We start from the raw sequence: 22,886 nt of genomic DNA, 5'->3' as shown, positions 1-22,886 counted from the left end.
TTTCCAGTGAAAAACCACAACAGAGAGCACAGAGATCACAGATTTATTCCTTATCTAAGACGAGACAAACGTTTTGTTTCTACTGTAAGGCTGCTCTGCCATAGCAACTCCATCTAAAATTCCAGTAGAACCTGATTAGGTTTACGCTGAGAAGAACTTTTCAGCAATACTCATATGTACTCAGTTTTTAATGACCTAATTCTGGCTCAGGCCAAATACAGGATTAACCTGACCAAAATAAAATACAATAAAATAAAAAATCCAAACAAAAACTCAAGTGATGTACTTACATTTTTCAGCTTCCTACTATAGTCAGCGTTCCTGGTTGCACACACACAAAAAAAAGAGGGGGGAGAGGGAAAGTAAATCAGAAAGCAGACACACTTTCCAAGAGCATGTATGCAACAGATCACCTTTTTCCTAGCAAAAGCCTACAGAACATTTCTGCTGGCTGGAAACACATGCAAGCTAAGAAGATGTAGTTTACACATTCATTTATTCATAACATGGGAGTATTTTGTCACCATTACTTCAATCATTAAATTAGAATTCTGGAAGTACAAAAGAAAATGTGTTTATAACGGCCCCACAGTAAAGTAGGACAGTGCCAGAAATATTTCCTTTAAATAGAGCTGCTGATTTCTTCAGAAAAGAAGACAAAAGTCCTCATTGCTGAAATGTGTTGTGCAGTAATCCAACAGTCAGACCCTGCTCCGTGATAAATCATGCAACTCATACAGACTCTGGAAGCAACTGAATGTGCACAGGAGACTGAAGAAATCAGCAGCAAACGTTAAGGAAATAGAGCAGGTGCTTCTGTGGAGGACAAGAATCATAAAGTAGATTGGTGAAGCAACAAAGATCCTGCCACTTGCAACAGAACCTGCAGTGGAAAATGTATTTTTGAACGCATACTGGAGCACTCCGACTGAACATGGGCATCCTTCTCAATTTAAGTTTTTCACCAATGCTCAAAGGGTAGAAGTTTTGTGTTGGGAACAACAAAGCACAAAGTTTTACAAACATAGACAATGTTCCAAAATTCAGCAAAGAAACCATTAAAAAAAAGAATGGAGGAAATATGTATCACACTTAGGTGCTGAAAAATAAATAAGACTACTTCAGACTTAGTAAATATCGTCTCCCGATTATTTATAATGGAATCGTCTTCTGCTATAACAGTAAATCCACTCCAGCACTCAAGGTTACCTTACAAATCAAAAATAAATGTACTTCAAACTGTGAGAACAACAAAAGCCTATATTAGGCAATGCTAAAATGAAGTATTTTTTATAATATCCTTTTAAAGACAAAATTATATCTATGAATACCCACATACTAAGAAAAATAGTCCTATTTTTTTTCTTACTAAAACAGCAGTGGAAAATAATCTTGTTTAACAAGTTAGGAAGAAATTCTTTAGAGCGTTAGCTCATAACTTTTATAAGTGGAATGATCCAAAAAAACCAGATCTAATACATATCTCAATTAACATCTATACGAAAAAAAATTGGTTAAAAGTGTCATTATCTTAATTGTGTGCAATAACGTCATATTCATCCTTTACCATAGAACAAATGCCATTTTTATCGTGTTTAAGAAAATAACCCAGAAGTCTTCAAAAAGGGGGGAAGAATATCACCTTCATGCTTTGGGAACTAGCTAGCAGAAGACAGTCTCAAACATATTTCTCTACAACAGTCATGGACTTGGCTTGTGCACCTCAACTCAGTCACTCAGCGTGAACTTGGACAGTGCTAGGAAAACATTTGGCTCATTTCCACAGCTGCTTTCTCTGAAGAGTTGATGGGGGAAAAAGAAAAAAATAAAAATCCACGCCAGTGAGACACTTCACCTCTACTCAGCATCAAATTAAGCAGAGGGCCAAGCCTACTCAGCGGAGTTATTTACTCCTTGTTGAAGCTGCTTACATGCTGGACAGCTCTCCTGCCAGCTCCGGGCATGTCCCAGCCTCTCAACCTGCCCAGCCTCTGAGGTGCTCCTCCACCACTCTCAAACCCACAAGGTCCCACTTCTCAACAGAAAGACCTTTTCTCTCTGGTCTCATATAGAGATTAAGGCTTCATAAAGAGATTAGGGATTGTTTTGCAGCTCTCTCCAGCCACTCACTGTCATGATACAGAGAAGGACAACCAGAACGATTAGGGGACTAGGGGGTAAGTCTCATGAAGAGAGGCTTAGGGAGCTGGGGCTGTTCAGCCTGGAGAAGAGGAGGCTGAGGGGAGACCTTATTGCTCTCTACAACTGCCTGAAAGGGAGCTGTGGTAAGATGGGTGTTGGCCTCTTCTCCCTAGTGAATAGAGACAGGACAAGAGGGAATGGGTTAAAGTTGCACCAGGGGAAGTTTAGATTTCAATATCAGGAAAAACTTCTTCACTGAAAGGGTGGTGAAGCACTGGAACGGGTTGCCAAGGGAGGTGGTGGAGTCACCATCCCTGGACATGTTTAAAAAACGGCTGGATATTGCACTTCAGGAGATGGTTTAGTGTTAGAGTGGTGTAGGGCTGTAGGTTGGACTTGGTGATCTTAAGGTCCTTTCCAATCTCGATGTTTCTATGATTTTACAACATGTCTTGAACCACGTATATTATGATATTACCTGATTTAGAAGAAATAAGTTACATAGTCAGTTCTCCCTGGTAGGTACATTTGAGAACCTCTTCATATCAGAAGTCTGGAAAGGAGTAAAAAGTGGAAGACTATTCCCTAAACCAAGAAGAGTGGCCAACTTGATTTTCAGAACCTTTGAATTTTCCCAGACAATGTTTGAACACCATGAAAACTTGCCCAGCTTCCACTGCCAGAAGGGAAAAAAAATAGAATGCCGCTGAAATTTAGTAAATTGTTTCCATATACTTTTCTAAAATGGATATGTCTGACTAGGATTTCATTAGTGATCTTTTTGGCCAAATGAAACAAGGTCATTAAATCAACTCAGCAGTATTCGCTTGTCTGTAGAGCAGTAACTTTTTAATATTACATGAAAGACCCAGAAATTTCAGGGAAACAATCTAAATAACACAAATTACAGATTCTGTTAATTTTATGAAAGTGTGAGGTACTCTTGCTTTTGGAGGGTGGAGAGCATGACTGCCACTAATATAAATACGAGAAAAACACAGTCTGACTGCTTCTGTTCTCTAGTCCATGATGACAAGTCTTCCCTGAAAAAGATGACAGTTCTTGTTTAAGACCTCAATCTATGACTATATAGACTTTGGTTCAAGAGTGCTCATATGACTGTAGGAAGGCCAGTAATTCTTTCTGTCCCAGTTTCACATCTGTACTGTAGTTTGAATCACTTTGTGGGATGAAATGTTGAAAATACAAGCATTCGAGTGCCTAAGCACTAGTAGTCTTTGCAGCTAGGGATGTGCACATATCATGGCTAAAAAGCTGTTGATTAAAAGGAGATTTTTTTAAAAAAATCACTTTACAACACCCCGTCCCCATGAATAAGTTATTAGGAAGCAGACCCTCTTAACATGCATGTGGTTATTTGTGTGGTAGTAAGAATGTGACTTTAGTAGTAGGAATGTGAAAAAGCATCTAAATTGTGGCTTTTCCAGTCCACACAGTTCACACAATTTCAGCCCAAATATCATGTCCTAGCTTATAACTCTTGCCAGAAAACAAACAGACTGTGTTCATGTCTGCACCTTGTAGAGTCTGGAGAAGCCTATAAATGCCCTATAATGCATCTTCAAAACAGCTTAATCTGAAATAACAGAGCTGTGACTTTTTTCCCCCGGCCTACACAGATAATTAGTTGGACAGACAAAAAAGAATGCCATCAATTTAGACTCAGGAAAACCCCTAAGTCCCAGAGAGTCTCATTGCTTAACTAAAACAGTATTTTAAAAGAGCTGTGGTTGATCTCTCTGGGAAAAATAACGGCCCTTAGAGAAAGCCTGCTAAAGGGAACAATGTACTTTTCCCAGCGCTGAAGGTTTCCCAAACCTCAGCTTCCTATTTGCTTTATACAAATGACAGTTCTATAGCCTTTTTGCTCATCCTTAAATATTTACTATAGCATCATATGCATCTGAGGTTGTAACATGCTAATCACAAACTGCTGTTGTACTTACTTGATGGTTACTCTGTTTGATGTGTCCTGCAGATCACCAGGATCAAAAAGCTGAGATTCTTTAAGTCCCAGCTCTTTGCAGCCTCTTAAGAATAAGGTGATATTATCCTGAAAACAGACAAAAAAAGGAAAAAAACACCTTAAACTCTTTACTGAAAAAAGTAACTCTACCAAAACAAGCTCTCTCTGACTACATCAGCAACAGCTCAAAACCAGCTCGGAACTGAAGATACTTCCAGTCACATAATTTAAGAAGTCAGTATATGTTTTCTTTGAAAAACAGAAAAAAATATTTTTTTTAAAAGATATGTAACTGCAACAAGCTTGCTGACTTTTCTCTTTCCAGACCCGGTTGCTAGCAATTTCTTCAACTGAAAAAGCCCTGCTTACTTCCCCACTTACTGCTGTAGGCTGCCAATACAACTTCACCACATTATGAGGCAGAAAAGGCTGTATTTTTGAAGGGAGCGGGAAGAGTAGGTATGAAACAGCCCACCACCATTTAAGCAAGCAGTTTGTTCAGAAAACATTTTGCACGTCAATATGAACAAGCCAGTTACTCCTTATTAACGCAACTGGTCCCTCCAACATTAATCAGCTAGAAGCTGCTGGGAAAAGAGGTAGGTGCCCTCTCCCCAGATAAAATGCCCGAAGCTGTGTTTTACGTGACCACTGTGTATAAGAAGAAACAACACCAATTTTATAACACTTTATGGAGGATTTACACTTTACACTTTATAGAGTGTAAAAAAATAGAATTCAATAACCAAGAGAGATTAATCCCAAACTGACAGAAACCTCTTTCAAATCAAATACAAGTGATGACACATGGGTTTGCACCGTGGGGATTAACTCTGTATGTGTGTATATACATTTAATATACGTTTTATCCTTACACATATGCATGCACATTGCCCCCCTTTCATAGAACCAGTGAACCTTTCTTATGCAGATAAATCCTGAAGGTCAGTTAGAGAACAAGTTTTAAGATACATACATTGTTAGATCAGCAGCTGCATTGGTAGATGTGTGGACAAGTAAAGATATAATGTACAGCTTGATATTTTTTGAGGCCTCTCATCCCAGACCTCAAATTGAAGGTAAGCTGCCACACAAAGAGTTAGACAGGAGCAGAACCACATCATGTGGGCAGGCACCTCCAGGTTTTTAAAAAATGTGGAGCATAGGAGTCTGGGCTGCGCTCAGCTCTTGTCCACACTGCGTGACAGAGCAGGAGTGGCAAGCAGGGCTCTCCCCGCATCTGCTCGATGGCTTTTGTTTGGGTGGCACGGCCAGAGCCCGGCGAGAGCAGCCCTGTTTATTCTGTCCAGGCGCAGCGACCAGCATGCTAATCGCTCTGGCTCTCTGCATGCCAGCGCTCTTGCACACAAAGCTCGCTGTCACCAGCCACACCGCAAAAAAATACAGACTTGGAAATTTAGAGGAGTCCAAATCTGCCTTTCTTCCCTGGTTGAAACTTAACAGCTCTGGAGGGGAGCCAGGGGAAAAGGAACAGCAGTCAAGAGAGCAGAGAGCCCATAACCCAGAGAGACAGCATCATTCATGACATGAAAAGATGCTTGTAAAATTCCCCATCTGGCTTACTGTTTGCATTATATTTTTTCCAACTGCAATGTGAATAACTCTTGTGTTTAGCCTTTGATGGAGGACAGTTCTGGTCACTTCCTGATGGTGGGTGGAGCGATGCCTAAATCTAATAAAAATGCAAAAGCATTAAAAAAAAAAAAAGTTCCTAACAATATTTCCTAACAAAAATACACAGGACATACAGAACACAGAAACCTAATAGGTTTTGAAAACAATCAAAGGAGGGAGACCTCCGGGGATAACTAATTGCATCCATCTTTATGCCAAAAGTTCACATCCAAGTTATCATAAGCAGTAATAAAAATATCAGCCATTTGGCAGCCATGTAGTTTGGGAGCTTGGTGATTCTGTTGATGAACAAATGCCCACTTCTCAAAAAAACCAACAACCACACAAAAAGACAAGCAGCGTCACAACCCTAGGTCTGTTTTAATACTTGTTTTTTTCCTGGCGGTCATCATAAAAAATATGCTTGCCAACAGTCACTAACACCATCACCCAAACAATTCCTCAGAAAGCTGGTATCTTATGTGGGCACAGATAACCACACATGCCACGAAGAAACAATCAGTAAGCACTGAACAAAGTTTTTGCTTTTGCTAATACTCTTAGAGTTTATTTCCCAATGGTCTTAAAAATGGAAGTATGTTTAAAACTGTTAAAAAATCCAAAAAAGCCAACAAAGAAGTTCTTTTCAAGTGACAGATATTTAGGTAAACCTGCCTAGGCTGCCTATCCCCAAGCCAAAAACTTATCTCACACTACTGCAAAATGAAACTTCGTCTAGTCTGCTCCAGTACAGTTGAAAATCGTATTTGTTAGCTCTGTTAAGAAACTGGAGAACAACACTCCTAAGCCACTAAAAGGGGAAAGGAGTCTTATCAGTAAGACCCAGCTCCCAGCAAAGCTTTCTCTCAGGATTACCACACCTTGCATTGGACAAGTCTTGGTTTCTTCAGTTGTCAGAAAATTTTGCTTACGTTTTTTTGAGAGAAATTGTAGTTCCATATCTGTTTGCTGTAACTACACTTTTTTTTGCAGTTGCTTATTCTAAAGTGTCACTTCTTTGTTGCTGTTGAAGAAAATAAAAAGGGGGAAAAAAGCTTTACAAGAAGCAACATATATAAAAATACCTTTACCTTAAATAAATGACTGAAAACACATACCTCGTGCACGTCCAGCCCCTTACACTTTGGCAGAGTTAAAATAGGTCACGCAAATGGGTCACACTGCAATGGCAAGGATCACAGTGCGGCCAGCTGCCGTGCCTCAGCTAACAGGGCAGGATCTTTTACAGTGGTCTCAAAAGACACATGATCAGAATTCAGTCCCTCTGGCAGTGCCCACAGGGCACTAACTCACAATTTCCTTGGTATATTAAATGGACATGATATTGCCTTTCTCTGAGCAGTTATCTGCTGCAGCTGCAGAATTGGAGTCGACTATGGATGGTCACTTGGTCAGCACGTCATTTCCTACAGCCCCAGGGGAGCTGCAACTGTCTTGTGCTGGCTCCTCTTGATTTCAGTCCATACCGCTATTAAACCAAAAATCTTCTGGGTTTTGTCTTTCATACAGCTAGAGAAACAGTGAGCTTACAGTCTATACTTCTTTGGCAAATTTTATCTCTTTTTTGCCTATAAAATTTTATATCTGTAAATCCATAATCTACAGATATCTATAAAATTTTATTGATGTTTTCTCTATAAAATGGCATGAACTCTGAAGAGTCTGCTTACAGAAGACAAACGCTTCAGTGTGATGACAGACAGAGGACACAGCACAGGATACACTGATGGGTTAAACCCCAACCCTTTTCTGCTTGCCTAAGCAGAGTCCTGACAGTTACTGTTAGATCAGCACTACAAGCAATGTCATTTACTTGTAAGTATTAGAAACACAAAAATTGCTAATATAAAAGCGTTTTGCTATACTGAATTTCAGAACCCAAATATTAAGCAACACAACAAACATCACTAACTCTCAGGCAAAGCCAGACATGAACGAGCAAGAATGGCCTGGGAGCAGCAGGGAGAGACAAACAGGGGTGCAGGGCATTGACTCCCCAAGAACTGGGCCAGAGGGATGCACTGGAAGGAAGGGAAAGCTGCTTCGGCTCTCACAACTGCATTTCAACACCCTCACCTTTTCATCCTTTCTGTTGTGTAACCTGACAGGCTCACCTCTACAAAATCACTTCACCAGGACAACTGCCTGCAGGTAGTACAGAAAGAATGGAGAGCAGAGGGGTCACACCTCCATGAAAGTAGAGGGAGGGGAGAAGAAATTATGTGTTGCTACAATTATTTCTTGGTCTGTTTTTAAAACACTGATAACTCACAGTTTGGAAAAAACCCTTCACTGTACAGTATTAAGTAATTTTCCTCACACACAAAGTGGAAGACAAAATATCTGTGGAAAAAAAAAAACAAAACTCCACAGAAATTGGCAGTTGTGCAGGACAGACACCCTGGAAAGCCACCGCAAATTCACACAGTAGCACTGCCAACACACAAGATAGTTCAAGCTAGTGAGAATCAAATATTCACAGCAGGCAAATTCTCTCCATAGGATCTGCTGATCAGATGTAATGGCAAACAGCTTGAATTTGGCCTACTTCCATTCCTTTCATCTGCCACAATAGTATACAAAATATTCTCACTGTATCCACGTCGCAGATCGGACCTGCAGCTTATCGCTGTGGAACCATCATTTGTCAGATGTGCTGCTGCATGGCCTGGGTGAGATATACAGATAAATTCGTGCAAAACAAAAGCAAGTCAAGCTGTATGTCTGCACAGAACGCTGAATAAAATGCCAAGTGCATGCCACTTCTGCAAGCTAGAGATATTATTAGTCACCAGCCGTGCTGTTTTGTGGGACAGCTGCAGACAAACAGGTGGTCTTTTTCATTTCTGGTATGCTGAAATTTTCCCTGTTCCAGAATAAATTTGAAGATTGCTTACAAATATATATTTATTTTGTTTTCCAAGCTAGTTTCTGAGCATTTTCCAATACAGACTCCTAAAAAGCTTCTGTTTACTCTTAATATTTCTTTCTAACTCTCTTATTTTTCCATTTTATATAAGTAATTAATGGTGATAATTTCATTAATTAATTTTTATAAAAGCAATGGATCCTGACCACAAGGAGATGCAAAGGACACATTGAAATATACAGCTCAAGTCCACCAGGAAAGAACTTTTATGAGAAAGGCTGGGAACTTTTCATATATATATATATATATACACACACACACACACACACATACACACACATAGGTATGTATGTTTTACTATTTACCCACTTTGTTTTAATATATGTAAGTATGTGTGGTTTACTATATATGTTTTAATACATATTGTTTTATCCTTCAAACAGTACACTTTACTGTATATACAGTAAAGCTACACTCCACAAAACATCGTTTTCTGTAGCAGATTACAAATCAGTAGATTTGGAAAGGACTGAATCATAGTCAAGACATGTTCACTTAAAAACTTAAGACATTTAACCTGCAGAAGATGCAGGATGGCAGCGCACCAGAACTAACAGCAAGTCCTATCAGAACAGTACGAGGAGACAGGGCTGCATACATCCCAAAAATATTCTGGCACACAATAGCCTCACCTAATATAAATTAAATACTACATGAGGAAAATCAGAAGGGGAGCAACTCCGGGAGCACAGAGGCAAAGCAGGACTTACCAGCCCCTCAGCCTAGGTCCCAATCCTCGCCTCCCAAAGCGGAACAGCCCTGCGGAGCGGCAGGACTGCTGTCCGTCTGTCCAGGAGCAGCACAGCTGCTGCTGGCAAGGGTTGCCAACCCCAAACTCCACCCCCGGCGCGGCTGAGTGGACAGCATGACCCCGACACCCCAAAACTCTGAGGGGCAGCTGAGCTGTCCTGGGGCGACTGGCTCCACTCCTGCCACCCGGCAGCAATTCCCACCACCCGCCCGGGTAGCGGAAAGGCAAAGGAGGAAAATTATCACCGTCTGTGGGATTGTGTGAGCCCCAAAGACAAGAAAGAGTTCCAGAGAATAAATAAGGAGATGGTTAGATGAAAAAGCAGCAGGGATAACGCACGCTGGCAGGAGATGAAACTGCGGGGCTGCAGGAGAAGAGCCAGGCTCACCAGGAGCTCCAGCAGGCTGGAAGGCCTCACAAGCACTGGTACCCTTGAGAGCTCAGCAGAGAAGACAGCAAAGACTGGCTTTGCAAAGAAAGACAAGCCTTTTTCTTCTTCATTTTTGGGCAATCAACTAGGAAACAATGCGTCTCTCTTCCAACAACAGCCCCTCTCCCTTAGCAAAAAGGCAAAAAAACCACCTTAAAAGGTCTGTGAGTCTGGCTGGGAGCATACTACAGCTACACAAAGCATGCCAGAAACCTCTAAAATAATCAAGCACAAAATAACTGAAATGCATCAGGCAAATCAAATTCTAAGTGCATTTTTCCTCCAGGTATCAAAAAGTACATTGTTGAAAATTAAAAGCCTGCAATTTTTTGAGAAAATTAAAAGTACAGCAGCCAATCTTAAGAAACTGTCTCTGATATTTTCCTAAATCTGTCCTTCACCATCAGATTATTTGCTTTTTACGATATTTGCCCTGTAACAAATTTCAGCCACATTTATAAGCTTCTTATGCGATGCAGTGTATTACTATCATTTGTATGATGGTTATAACTAAAATCCCCAAACAGGAACGGCCTCATTGTATATAATGAGAGACAAATGCAAGGAGTTCAGAACATAAAACAGCACTGCAGGTCTTGGGCAGGTAGTGACAATTTCACGCTGACTTCAGAACGGATGATGTATCCTATTTCTAAAAATTTTAAAAATGATCTTAAAATCCTCACCGCATGGGATGATGTAAAAGGAGGGAAGAAACACTGTGGACAGGAAAGGAGAGGGATAATAGGGAAAGCGAGAAGTTGGACCATATAAAAGAACATGAGCAAGAGCAGCCTTCAACTCCACAGATAAACCACCGGGGGGTGGGAGGGGTGCACGCAGCATGAGCACAAGGCTGACCCTATGACTTCACTAGTTAAGTAGGTCCTGATATTTCTCCTTGCTGCATCAGGTCATTATCCCTGAAGGCAGAAATAAAACATTTAAACAAACGGGGGCTCAGTTACCAGCCTTGTCTTTTGGGGGAGCGAGCAATTGAATGATGTGCATTCCCTCAGACTTGCCAAACCCAAGATACACCCAGAGTAAGATGGCTTTGTTTACAGCAATGAAGACAGAACATAGGCAGGCAGGGAAAAAAAGCCCAGAGCATTTCCAGGCTATTCACTGGCTCTGATGCTGATGAAATCACAGCCAGATGTCAGATTTCACCCAATCCTGGAGAGGGGGTGCCCATCTGACGCCATATTCTATGGTAACAACCATGCTATGGCCAAGGAACAGGATAGCATTTCCCTTCCATCCTCACTCTGCAGCTTTTTAGTATTAGATGATTGATAGTGCTTGGCTTCTGAGGGTTTGGGTTGCAAAGGTTTCATGACTTGTTCCATTATCCTATATTTCTATATTTTTGATGAATAAAACTCACAAAAAGCAGGTTTAAAAACAAACTCACGTACAGCGAAGGCAGGCAAGCACTCCTAGAAGCTGATGGGAATTCACCTTGCAAATCGAGAGTCAGGTAAAACTGGTAGAGACACCACCAAAGAAGCAAAGCATGGGTCCTCCTGCTGTGATGGAAAGGGCTGCTATTCACCTTGCTCTGCCTTATTGGTTGAGTTATGAGGTAGGTCAACACAAAACTTAGTGCAGAGATGTTTGGAGAAAATAAAGAAAGAAAAAGAAGAAAATGAAAGAAACATCACAAGAGCAATGTTCTCAGTGCAATGGGAGCTTAGTGTCCATGGCAGCTATCCCTTCTTACCCATCCTGCTGGCAGTGGTTGTGCTATCTGAAGGAGGCAAAAAAGTTCACAAAGACAAATTTGTCCTTTATTTCACTCACATTATGTGTGCTGGGAGTATGACTAATCTAAACACAGATTTTTCAAGGAATGCCAAAACTCCCGTTAGTGACACAATGCTTCCCTCAGGCCACCATCTTGGGAAAACTGCCCCCACAATTGAGCTCTAGAGCAAAATATAAAAATGGGCAAGAAATTCATAACTAAGGAAAGCATGCCATTTTTTAAATATGGTTTATTTGTGTGTAATTATCAGGACACAACAAAGCATTAAGGAAAGCACACAGTTTGGCTATTGATTTAGGAGATCTCAAAGGCAGCCATATCAAACAATCTGCTTCAAGTAAACAAAAAAAAAACCCACAACAAAATCAACCCATAAACTTTAGAATTACAAGTCATAAGAACTACTACACCAGATATTGTGGAAGCAAAACCATTCTATAAGTCATGGAAGTCCAAGCAATGCAACCACCAAAGAAACTAACTTGAGCATTAAATACAAAAGAGTGTATTTTTCACTGGACATACTGTTAAGGCTTATCACCCTGCACACAAAACAACAACAAAAAAATCACAGATTAATAAAGTTGAATTACCTCCTGAGTGATATGCCCAAAAAGTACACCCCTGGGATAATCCAAAAGAACACTGCAAACAGCTTAAGCTCTAACACAAATGCATTACATGCAGTCATCAATTACAACCCAACACTGCTGAACAAACCTTTGCCTTTCCTGACTGCTGGAGAGTTAAGTGCGTGTTAAGCCATGGCACAACAGGTGCTTCTCAAAAGCTATTTATAACTGTCTTCCTGCTAAGATACTGTACTACAGGCATAACGAAGATCATATATGAAAGCAAATTGATTTGCTATTTTTTTGTCTATGTTTTCCTTAATTATATTAGATCTACTAAAAGCTACTACCTTCATTTACCCATTTACCCTACCTTCCTTTCTCTTCTGCCTGGAGATTCCGAGCTTCATAGGATCCCTTTGATCATATCTGGTATCTTAGGGTACTGTTATCCAATGCCTGCTTTCTATATTTTGACTTGACTGTTGTGAAAATAACCTTCTTTTCCAGGAAGAGCAGTGTTAACTACTCCAGGAAACCAACTGCAGGGAATTATCAGATGTGACTTGCCACAGGACCTTGGGGATGAAGTGAGGCTAGTGGAGGAAAAAAATAAACGAAGAAAGTCCTGTTCATCACAAGCCTCTCCACCTGTGTCTGAGGGTCATTACTTACCTGACCAGCATAATCCATTATGAACCAATACAAGTAGCTGAAAGTATGCACAGAGACTATAATCTGAAAAAATACTACAGTGACCACTACAGACTGTTTCTAGTTTTCCCTTCTCACTACATTTTAAGCAGATGGCAAGGACAAAAAAAAGTAACTGGAAAAGAGCAATAGTGAGATTTACACCCAATCCTTTTCTGATATGCAAGAACCTAATTAATTATAGACACAAAGCTATATTGAGTTATGGCCTCCATTCTTACTTCCCTTGGTCATTAATACGGTGTCTTCCTACTCAGGCACTTGATTTCATTCAAGGTGTACAGTCCCAGAAAATACAGGATTTGCACGCATGAAAATATGTGCATGATGAATCTCATTTGGAAACTTTTGCTGCATTCAGTTGTACTGAACTAGCTGAAAATTTATATTATGTATTTTTAAGGTTTCAAAGTGTAAAGGCACAAAAATCAACTTCACATGAAACCCCTGAAAATGCATGTATGAGCACTGCCTGGCAAAGCCATTACATCCCTTCTAATTGCAGCTAATATTAACATGACCTCAGTTTCTTGCCCCTTTCTTTTAGATGGTATATTCTCATTTGCCTGGTATATTAAGCAAAGCTGTCTTCCATTTAAAGCCAACACACAGTAACAGTTGGCCAACACTGGAACTTCTCTCAGCAAAGACTGCAATCCACTACGCAAGGATCAGGACGTTGCACAGCCGGGGGTGCTGGAGGCCTCTGCATCCCAGCGTCCAAGTGTGACCGCAGTAGGTGGGCTTCAGAAGAGGCAAGAAAGCTGCCTGTGGGGGCCGAGGGCCTGGCAGTAGCTGTTAACATCAGACCAAATCCCTGCTCCCCAAGGCAAACAGCAATATAGTGAAACTGCCAAGGAGGACTCATTCTTGCTCGGTTCGTGACCTCTGCAAAAAAAGCAACAAATTCCATTTCTCCCTTCAAATTAAATGTCTGCTCCTTATTGCCAAGGAATATGTTTTAATAATCTGTGGTGTTCAAGATTTGATAAACATCAGAAATCTCTTTATTGCTGTTACATGATACCTGACATACATTTTCCCCCCACTCACAGCTTTGCACTCTCGTGCCAACATTACACGAAACATGCTGGATTCTTTAACGTACAGGTTGGGCTTTCCTTGCAAATACTTCTAAAAGAAGTTGTTTAAGTCCAAAAAAACACTTACTTTTTTTAATTGGCTTTTTGTACTGAATGAGGTTCCAGTATGTTCCATTTGGAAAAGCTACATTATTGTTTTTGCTTTCAGTAAAAAAAATAAATATAGAGCTTTCACATTTAGAAGTCTACAAGGATTTCAGCAAGGAAAAAGCAAGCAAAAGAAAATAAATAATTTTCAGTTTGCTGCAAGTACATTTTACAGATAACCAAAATATTTGTGACAAAAGATGCTAAGTAAATCAGTGCCTGTTCTTAACTTTGACCATACATGGTATAACTGCCTAATTACTAAGTATCACAACACTCAACCCATGTACCTGTTGTTTCTCTCTCAGATCTGAAAATATACATTTGTTGCCTAAGTAGCATGGCCATAATGGTCAGTCATCCTGAATATCTTCAGTTTGAATTTATTTTTTTTTAAATGGCGAATATTCAAGGCAAGACAAACTACCCAACAGTTTGGCAGTGATTTCTTTTCCATCCCTTTTCAACTGTCAGTAAAACACCCCCCAGATATAACTCAAGACCTGGAACAATTATTCATGAAGCTATGGTAGCTGCAAACCTAGATGCACTAAATGGAATAATCAAGTTAAATTATTACTGTTCTTTAAGTCTATGGACTTAAGAAGCCTAACTTCCTCAAATTAAGAGACAGAAAATCAATGATTATAACAAGACGGAATGGAAGGAAAGGTGTATTGCTATTCCAAGGCTTTCTTTCAACTCTTTCTCAATCTCTCGGCTCTAGTTCCTCTGAGCAGAACAGAGGACAGTAAAGGATTTCTCCTCCAACGGAACAGGTATTGCTGCTGCTGGGTTTTCTGTCAGTACTAGAAGAGTATTTGATACACACTTCTGCAACATCTTCTCTCCCCTAGGAATGCACACAGTAACAAGGGTAGGAAGAGGAGTATGTGTATCACACCAAGTCTTAAGAAACGAAACTAAGGAGAAGAGATGGCTGCAATAGCTTGTCACATTTGTTGGCAGAGGAAAAACAAAGGGGAAACAAATCAGTTAGCACTGATATTTTATTCCTAAAATTTCAGTTTATACCCTACCTTCTGTCCTAACCGGACTTGAGATTACCTTCTGTTCCTAGAGGAAAACAGCCAAACCATGCTTATAATTCAGGTTACCTAGGTACAACCAGTGGCTCCTGCTCAGAATGCTCACAGATAAGGCTAGCAGAGATGTTCATGCACCTTCAAAACAACAAGCTTCTAACCCTGGCTACTTCTGCAAGCCTTTGCAATTTAAAGCTGCATTATATTGACTGAGGTAAAACTTAAGAGAATGTATAAAGGAAAAGGTTAAATTTAAAGCAAATATTTGTTCCTTTCTTCAATAGAGGGACTCAGAGTTCAGTTGGTTGATCAGAGAGAGGTGTATCTAGACAGCAGAACCAGTAGAGTCCAGTAAGATTAGTCCAGGCTTCACGGCCATGAAAGCAGCTATACTAGCTCCAGAGACAACAAGAAGTCGTCAGCAATTTAGCTGATTTAAAGCACTGCAGGGTCCCTGTCCCCAGCCAGCTCACACATCTCCACACCGCTCCCGCAGGCACAGATTTCTGGAGGATGCAAATGTTACACATGGCTACCCAAAATCAGCTCAAGGCCAGCAGGACTTAGTGGCTTTGGTAAGCACCTCTATGTTGCCCTTCCTAGCGACTGGGGAATATTCATCAGACACAGCACTGCCTTGCTTCAATGCACAGACCCAACCAAGGCTCAGCTCACAGCCCTTAGATCTGGAGACCCTATGAAGAGCTACTTGGGATTTCCAAGGCCAATGGATGTAGCCTCATCTGAACACAAGGGCTAAAGGTCTGTGCAACCACCTTACATGATGCAGGAACACTGCCCAAACTGCAGCACAGGTAGCTCAACCACCCAGGAAGTACCAGACCTTGAGGACATATGCTCTTCATACCTGCGCATGTCCACGCCAGCCAGTCCAGAGCTGCACAGGGGTTCAGCATGCCTTGTGCTCTGTATATGACTGCAGTGAGCCCAGAGAATAAGCAAGAGTCCACTTTCTAGGGCTTTTTGGCTCCCTGAAAATCCCTAAATGTGCACTGCTAAAGTTAACCTCGCACTCTTGGGATACTTGCCCCCAAACAGGAAAGGCGTCGAGAAGCTCTCCTGCAGGAGCTGTTCTGTGACTGTGCCAAACCAGGGTGATAAATGCTGCTGCCAAACCCAAGCAGACTGTTCAGCGAGTTGCCCACACCCACAACACAGAGGTTATCCAAGGTTTTCCATTCTCTGGCATATCCCAAACTCCACCTTCCATTATCCTCAACAGAGCAGTTGACTGGTTTTCCTCTTATTTACTTCCCATCCACTTCCTAACCTCAGTCTAGCACTTTTACTCCACTAGCTTGTACTGCAAAGTTATAAAGGACAAGAATATTTGTACACTGTTACTCAAAAAGAATAAATCATGCTCAAAGCTGTGATGGGGAGCATTGACCACAGTCTTTGAAGTTCTTGGTCTACAATTTGCTTACATAGTAGTTTGTATGCAGGCTTAAGTGCTGAATTTCTAATATTGCTCATCAAATTTCAGCCAAACAAAATAGAAGAAGCAAGGTGAACTACTCTTGGGAAGATAAACTATCTGCAAGAATTTTTGATGCAAGTACAAGAACATCAAGAACTCACAGTTCTTCAGCAAATATGTAAAAGTGTGGAATCCAAGGAGTTTTAGTTCTCTAAGATCATATTTTAGAAAGTAAATTTTAATCAGGATTGGGTGGCTCAAAAGATTGGGCAACAGTATTTAAAAAAGCAAGTGATTAATCTCTGATCAACCAGAGGGTAAGGACTAAAGAGCATTTAAGGTCTCAAACACCCCTGGGAACAAGCCAACTTAGTCTAATACTGCGGGTGCTGACTCTAGGCAGATTTGGGATTTTTGTTTTCTCACGCACAGTCCTCATGCTTATAAGTAGCCTCTAAATTTCACTAAAACTACTCTATTATTCTCCCCAAAATTCTGCATTAGTTATGCCTACAAAGAGTCAACAGGAGTTAGATCCCAGGTTTGCTGGAAGTTATGCTGACAAGTACCTTCTTTCTCTGCTTCCTTTCTAAATGCATCTGTGTGCTGTTTCTTAATTAGAGACTTCTGAAGGCAGAGACTTCAGGTCACATATAGCATCTACAACAAGAAGAATGAGGAGACTCATACCAGTAAGTTGATACTCACTTTGCAGGAAAACCGATTTTTGATCACTGTTGACTCCATCTTTCAAAGATCTGAGATGCTCAGAAATTGAGGCCAGGCCTATCTGAAGATACAGCTCCTACACTCTCTCCAAACTAATCATAATATTGGACTGACTTTTGCTCTGTCGGTTGTTTTAGACAAAATTAAAGAACAAATAACTAGTGAGATATTGCTGAAAATAAAGTATCACCCATTCTAATACAATCCTGCTAATACCTCACTTACTCAAATTGTTAGACTGCAACACTTCTCTGAGAGGATTTAATTATCATGCTTTTTCCTTGTATAAAATTTTAATCCACTGACATATCAGATACCACTCAGTCACTATTAAGCACTGTAAAATAAAATACAAACATGCACACTAAGAAGGAGACTAAACTAGCCTGACTGCTTCTCAAAAAACTCTGAACAAAATAAAATCCAGTCCCCTATGACAAACTTTGTTACATTTCTCTTTTACATAAGTCTTTTACTAAATACTGACTTTGGAATGAATTTATGTGTTCTTTCTATGCACAACGTTTATTTGCCTACTCCTCTACCTTTTTAGAGGCTTTTATGAAGCTCTGACAGCACTCTCGGGATCATTCTATTTGATTTACCAGTCTGCAAATAATTTTGCCAATGACTGATGCAATTCCTGCATTTGTTCATAATGTGTTATAAAATGTCAGAATATAAGTTGTTTCAGATACATAGTATCAAGCCTGATTTTTAAAAAAGATTGGCTGTATTTTCTTCAAAAATAAATAGCACAGAAAAACAGCACGGCTGTGTTTGATGCACGTGGCACTCAGGACATTTCAGGTTATGTTATGCTTTTCATGCAGTTGTTATGGTCTAAGAAGCAACTGCTGTCTGACCTCTTTAGGAGTAACAGGAGAAACTTAATGAAAGAAAACATCCGAGAATTGTACAAAAAGAAAAGTTGGGGTTTTTTTCTGCTTCTGCATATGTCAAAAGCTGAATAAATTACTTTTCTAGATCAGAAGTTGAAAGATTTTATTAGCTTGTGCTACTGACCTGTGCAGACAGTGTTCTGGCACAATTTTTCATTACTTGTTTACAGTATCACCTCAGTTATCCAGAACTTCTTGTTATCCTCACAAGGGTCAAATTCCTGACATGTATTAATTACACTGAAAATTGCCCTGGATTACTTGAAACCTCAAATAACTGAACCTATTCACCATCCTCCCTTTTAAATAACAGAGGACATAGTGTATAGTGGTGCTAATACTTTGTGGCTGATCCCTGTAACTCCAGAAATTAATACATAAACGTCCCACTTCTTATCTAGCAGGTCTGTCGGCTTTGGTCTGAAAGCCAGGCTCAAGAGGTGAAGAACATTTATAGCATGGTCCTACGCACTGCCGTGGGCTGTGAGGCCGGAGGAGACAGGAAGGACAGAAAGGTTAAAACCAAAAACCACTGACCAGCATTCCTGATCCATGCACTGCTGGCCAAGGAAACAGAGCTGCTTCACAGTTCAGCCCTCCCTAGCTGCCAAAATGACCTTGGATCCCTCCTACAGTCTGCACGGTAAGTATATGTCCCACTGACACCTGCACTTTTACAGTTGTGGCTACTGGGCTCTATTTTCTCCTGCCTGTCACTGGGCAATCAAGCCTGCAGATTCTTCCGGAAGGCACTCACCTAGCAGCTTGACAGGAATCTCTACAACTGCGTTACTGGTGCTCGAATGCAAAGATAAGGATGCAAAGACCTACTGGCGTCTCACATGGTCAGCCAACAGCAGGCAGTAAGCTTCGAAATCCCTAAGGCTGTTGCTAGGCAGGAGTGGTAAAGTTAGGATTGGTTTTGGAAAAAACAGCAAGCCTCCTTCCAACCAAACTAGAAATGGTATTCGAAGGGCAACAGCAATGAGGCTGCTTTCATTAAGAGAAGATATTAGAAATATCCAGGAGCACTTGGTAACATCCATGGGATTTGCTGGCTGTGCAGGCAGCTACGCAGCACCCAGCCAACCCAACAGTTATAAAAGGCAAGAAGCAAGAGTGCCAGCAGCCCAGGCAATCAGTTTAAGGCCTGAAGTTTGTTGCCCCACAGCAGGTGCAAAGATGAGACTCACATCTGGCATTCAGTTCAGCGTGCCTCTCAACACACCAGTACAATTTTGTAACACACAGTCAAGTAATATCTCCCTAGTTGTTGCAGTAGAGGCAGAGCAAAGAATACCGAAGTTGCCACTCTAAATGAAAAGAAAGGGGAAAGGGGGGAAAGCACAATGTATACCAGTGGCCTTAGAGGGAAACACAAGCTTGATTCTAAATTGTGCATGAGATCTAGTACAATTCAAAAAGAAAAGCCAAGGTGATGAAGTACCGTACAGAATGGACTCAAAAAAGCTGAGTTGAACTCAGTACACACTTGGATGCATGCACACATTTAGCAAGTTCAATACTCCCTCTTGAAAAGTCTGAAAAGAGAACTCTCTTTCACATGTTTCACAGTAATAAATCAGTGCATGTTATTGCCCCAAACAGAAACAGACATTCACCATCCAAGCAAGAGCGTTTCCTGCATGAAGATGAGGGGGCAGAAGCAAACAATTAAGTGGCAATAGAAAGGACTTAAGCAGAACGTCATCACTGTAATACTGCAGTACAGAGGCATTTGATTTTCTAGACCATTAGTTACAATGCTTGTCCAGAAATGAATGTGTAATTCTCCTACTAAGCTGTGGGACAGATTTCCACATAGTGTCCCAAGGCTATTCAGCTTTCAAAAGGTTAATAGTTAATGGCTCTGATATCCCTCAGTCAGATAGTTCAGCCTACCATCGTAGTTTTGCACAAGCAATTAACCAAGCTCCTTCCTCTGCAGCATTAATTTTAACAGGTTTACAATAGTATCATTAGACCTCTGGACATTTAGAGGAAGCACATTACAATTGGAGTGTACCTTGCCAAACAGGAAGCAAGTGGCTTTAATCCAGGAGCACTGAGGAATGCACAAGGCAAGGAGACTTCAGTGTCAGATATTTCAGCCTCTATGAACTCTTGACCACAGCACCGGTCTGCCAATTTTTACTGGGCTCTTAAACCAAAGAAATCACTGCACACGGATGTTTAAGGCACTAGTTTTCCACTAGTTTGCCTTTTTGCTTGTTTGCTTTAAGCCAGGGAAACAACTGCAATATGATCTTTGGAGCAAGACACGTTCCATCATCTGCATTCAGCACGTAGGCTCCTGCTAGCGACACGCGCATCATCTGACAGAAATCCACTTCCAGCACCCGGAAAGGTTTTCAGCATAGAAACAGTACGAACAGTTGCTAGCAGATGTAAACTGCAACAGACTTCACTGAGTTGATTCGCAGCCAGGAAGGGGATTAGAGACAGCATTCTCCTGCCACCATCTTCAGCCTAAGGGCCAGGGTCACAACAGATTGTTGCCAACTCACGCTTGGTCCCTTTTCACAAGAGGAGAAAGTAATAGGCAGCCTGAGCCTCCCTGGGCGGTTTTGAGACGGCAGATCTGTCGGTCTGACCACACTGGGGAAATTCGTGTTCCCACTCAACTCCCAGGGACTGGTCAGGTTAAGAACTATAGGGAAGGCACTGTCCCCTTACACATCTCCAGTGCTACTGTTATCCAGTTATCAACATTTTCCAGGTCGTATCACCTGGATTTTTCAGGCAGCAGCATCTACCTCTTGGCATTTTGTGAGAATGCAGGGTAGCAACAAATACAGCACACATTCTTACTCTGGTCAACCCCATTTAGCTATCAGCCTCTCAAATAAATACTGGCATCTAGCTGTTCCCGGCAACAGAGGCTACATGTCACTGAAAAAGACAGTTGAGGATCAGAGACAGTATTTATAGCATAGACCTACAGACTCCAACCTGTGAGAGGCTTTCCAGAATTAGGGGGTCAGAGTACTACTAAGTATAGTTTTAAACACAGACAACCTTCAAAACGGAGATTTCAGGATAAGATTTTCACAGGTTCCTGCATTGTTCAGTTTTGGCCCATAAAGGATTGCACCTAAGCTAAATTCCTTAGCTGCCATCTTGCTACGACTTCAAACTGACTGAATGACACCTCATTCCCCAACTTGGTGAGTCTCTTCATTCCCTCCTTCTCATGCAGAGTCACATGTTGTCAGATGAAGGGTAAAGGGTATTTTTCAGCCAGATTAGTTGCTCACTCCAGCTAATAACCACACGAGTGCTCGTGCTAGCATGATAGAAGGGGTAGGAAAGTCAAATCCAGAGCAGCTGAAAGCAACCAGGTCTAACTTTTCTTAAGGACAAAAGATAATATTTCTTTTAGCCTTAAGGCATGGATATTCCTACCTCTGCTTATTTAATACATGCAGCACACCAGCTTAGTGCTACTTTTTATATCCTCATTGGCAAACAAATTGATTTCACAACAGAAATTACCCGAAGATTGCAACATCTTTGGTATACAGCTCCAACACTTCCACATTCATCACAGGGCACGGGCAACACATTCACAGACTCAGGGGATCCAGCTACTCCACTGAAAACTCCTGAAGATGGTAAACGCCTCCAGAGCACGTGGTATTTGCCCAACTACTAAGAGAAGTCATAAGCTTCAACAGTAGGGTTTATCCATAAGAGTTTAAGTCATTGTCCTCAAGAGGACTTTGGTTTCTAAGACAACAGCTCAAAGAAGGCACAGGATTCTCCGTTTCACTTAGTGCAGCCCTAATCTACATAGTAAATGGCATTTTATTTGTTAAATTATCATTTTTTTTCTGATACTTGGAGATAGTTAAGATCTTATTCTCCAAAAGCTTGCCCTTTCTGAAACAGTCACTCAACCAGAGTCAGTAAACCAGCATGGTTGAACTTGCAGAAGGACAGTTCAGGATCTGAAAGCAAATCTAAAAGTTAATCCAGTGGGCAATCTGTATTTTCCACGGGTACAAAATGAGCTTCTCCTGGAAGCCAGCTGCCCTCCACAACTCAGAGAAAGACTCTGTCATTTATAGTAAAGGTTAATGCTATGATAAGGGCAAGTTTACATTTCAGCTGCCAAGCATTAGGGGCTTCGGTAACAGCAATGTTTTTCTTTTTGCCGTTTTCAAATGTTATCCCTGGAATCCTTCACTTTATTAAACCTTCTGTGTCAGGGAGGGGAGGGGGGAAGTAAACAATCATTACACTAAGTCTTTCTTTATATAATTTTATAAATAACATCTTTGTGAAGTTACTTCACAGCCCCCAAACAGGTAGACTCTAATTTTAATCAAGCACTTTTTTCTAAAGCTTGGTAGTCAGCTTTCCCTTCTCAAGGCCGGACAATGAAACAATGTGTGTGTAAAACAGTAACAATAAAAAATTAAAAAACCTATCCCTCTGCAGTGACTATTTTCTCTTCATTTTAACACAGAAAAGGTTCCCCTTACCTCTGAATTTGCATAGTAGCATTTTAAATTATTCAACGTGAATTAAGCTAATTATAAACCTATTGATTAAAGCCATGGTTGAATATTCGAGTTGGGAGAGCAGTCTAAAACCAGACTG

The 22,886-nt window shown here is 40.9% G+C and overlaps 1 protein-coding gene across 1 annotated transcript in view; it reads right to left on the bottom strand.

Moving 5' to 3' along the window:
- LIMCH1 (LIM and calponin homology domains 1) overlaps window positions 1–22,886 on the bottom strand; it is a 111,549-nt gene that overhangs the window by 67,937 nt on the left and 20,726 nt on the right. The window contains exons 3-4 of the mRNA XM_009864609.1: window positions 4,110–4,216; window positions 291–321 (exon numbers count right to left, since the gene is read on the bottom strand). The gene's annotated coding sequence lies outside the window, so the exon portion shown is untranslated. The remainder of the gene's footprint in view (window positions 1–290; window positions 322–4,109; window positions 4,217–22,886) is intronic.

This window comes from Apaloderma vittatum, unplaced genomic scaffold (assembly GCF_000703405.1).
Source record: "Apaloderma vittatum isolate BGI_N311 unplaced genomic scaffold, ASM70340v1 scaffold18922, whole genome shotgun sequence".
NCBI lineage: Eukaryota > Metazoa > Chordata > Aves > Trogoniformes > Trogonidae > Apaloderma > Apaloderma vittatum.
This window is presented reverse-complemented; position numbering and strand designations above follow the sequence as displayed.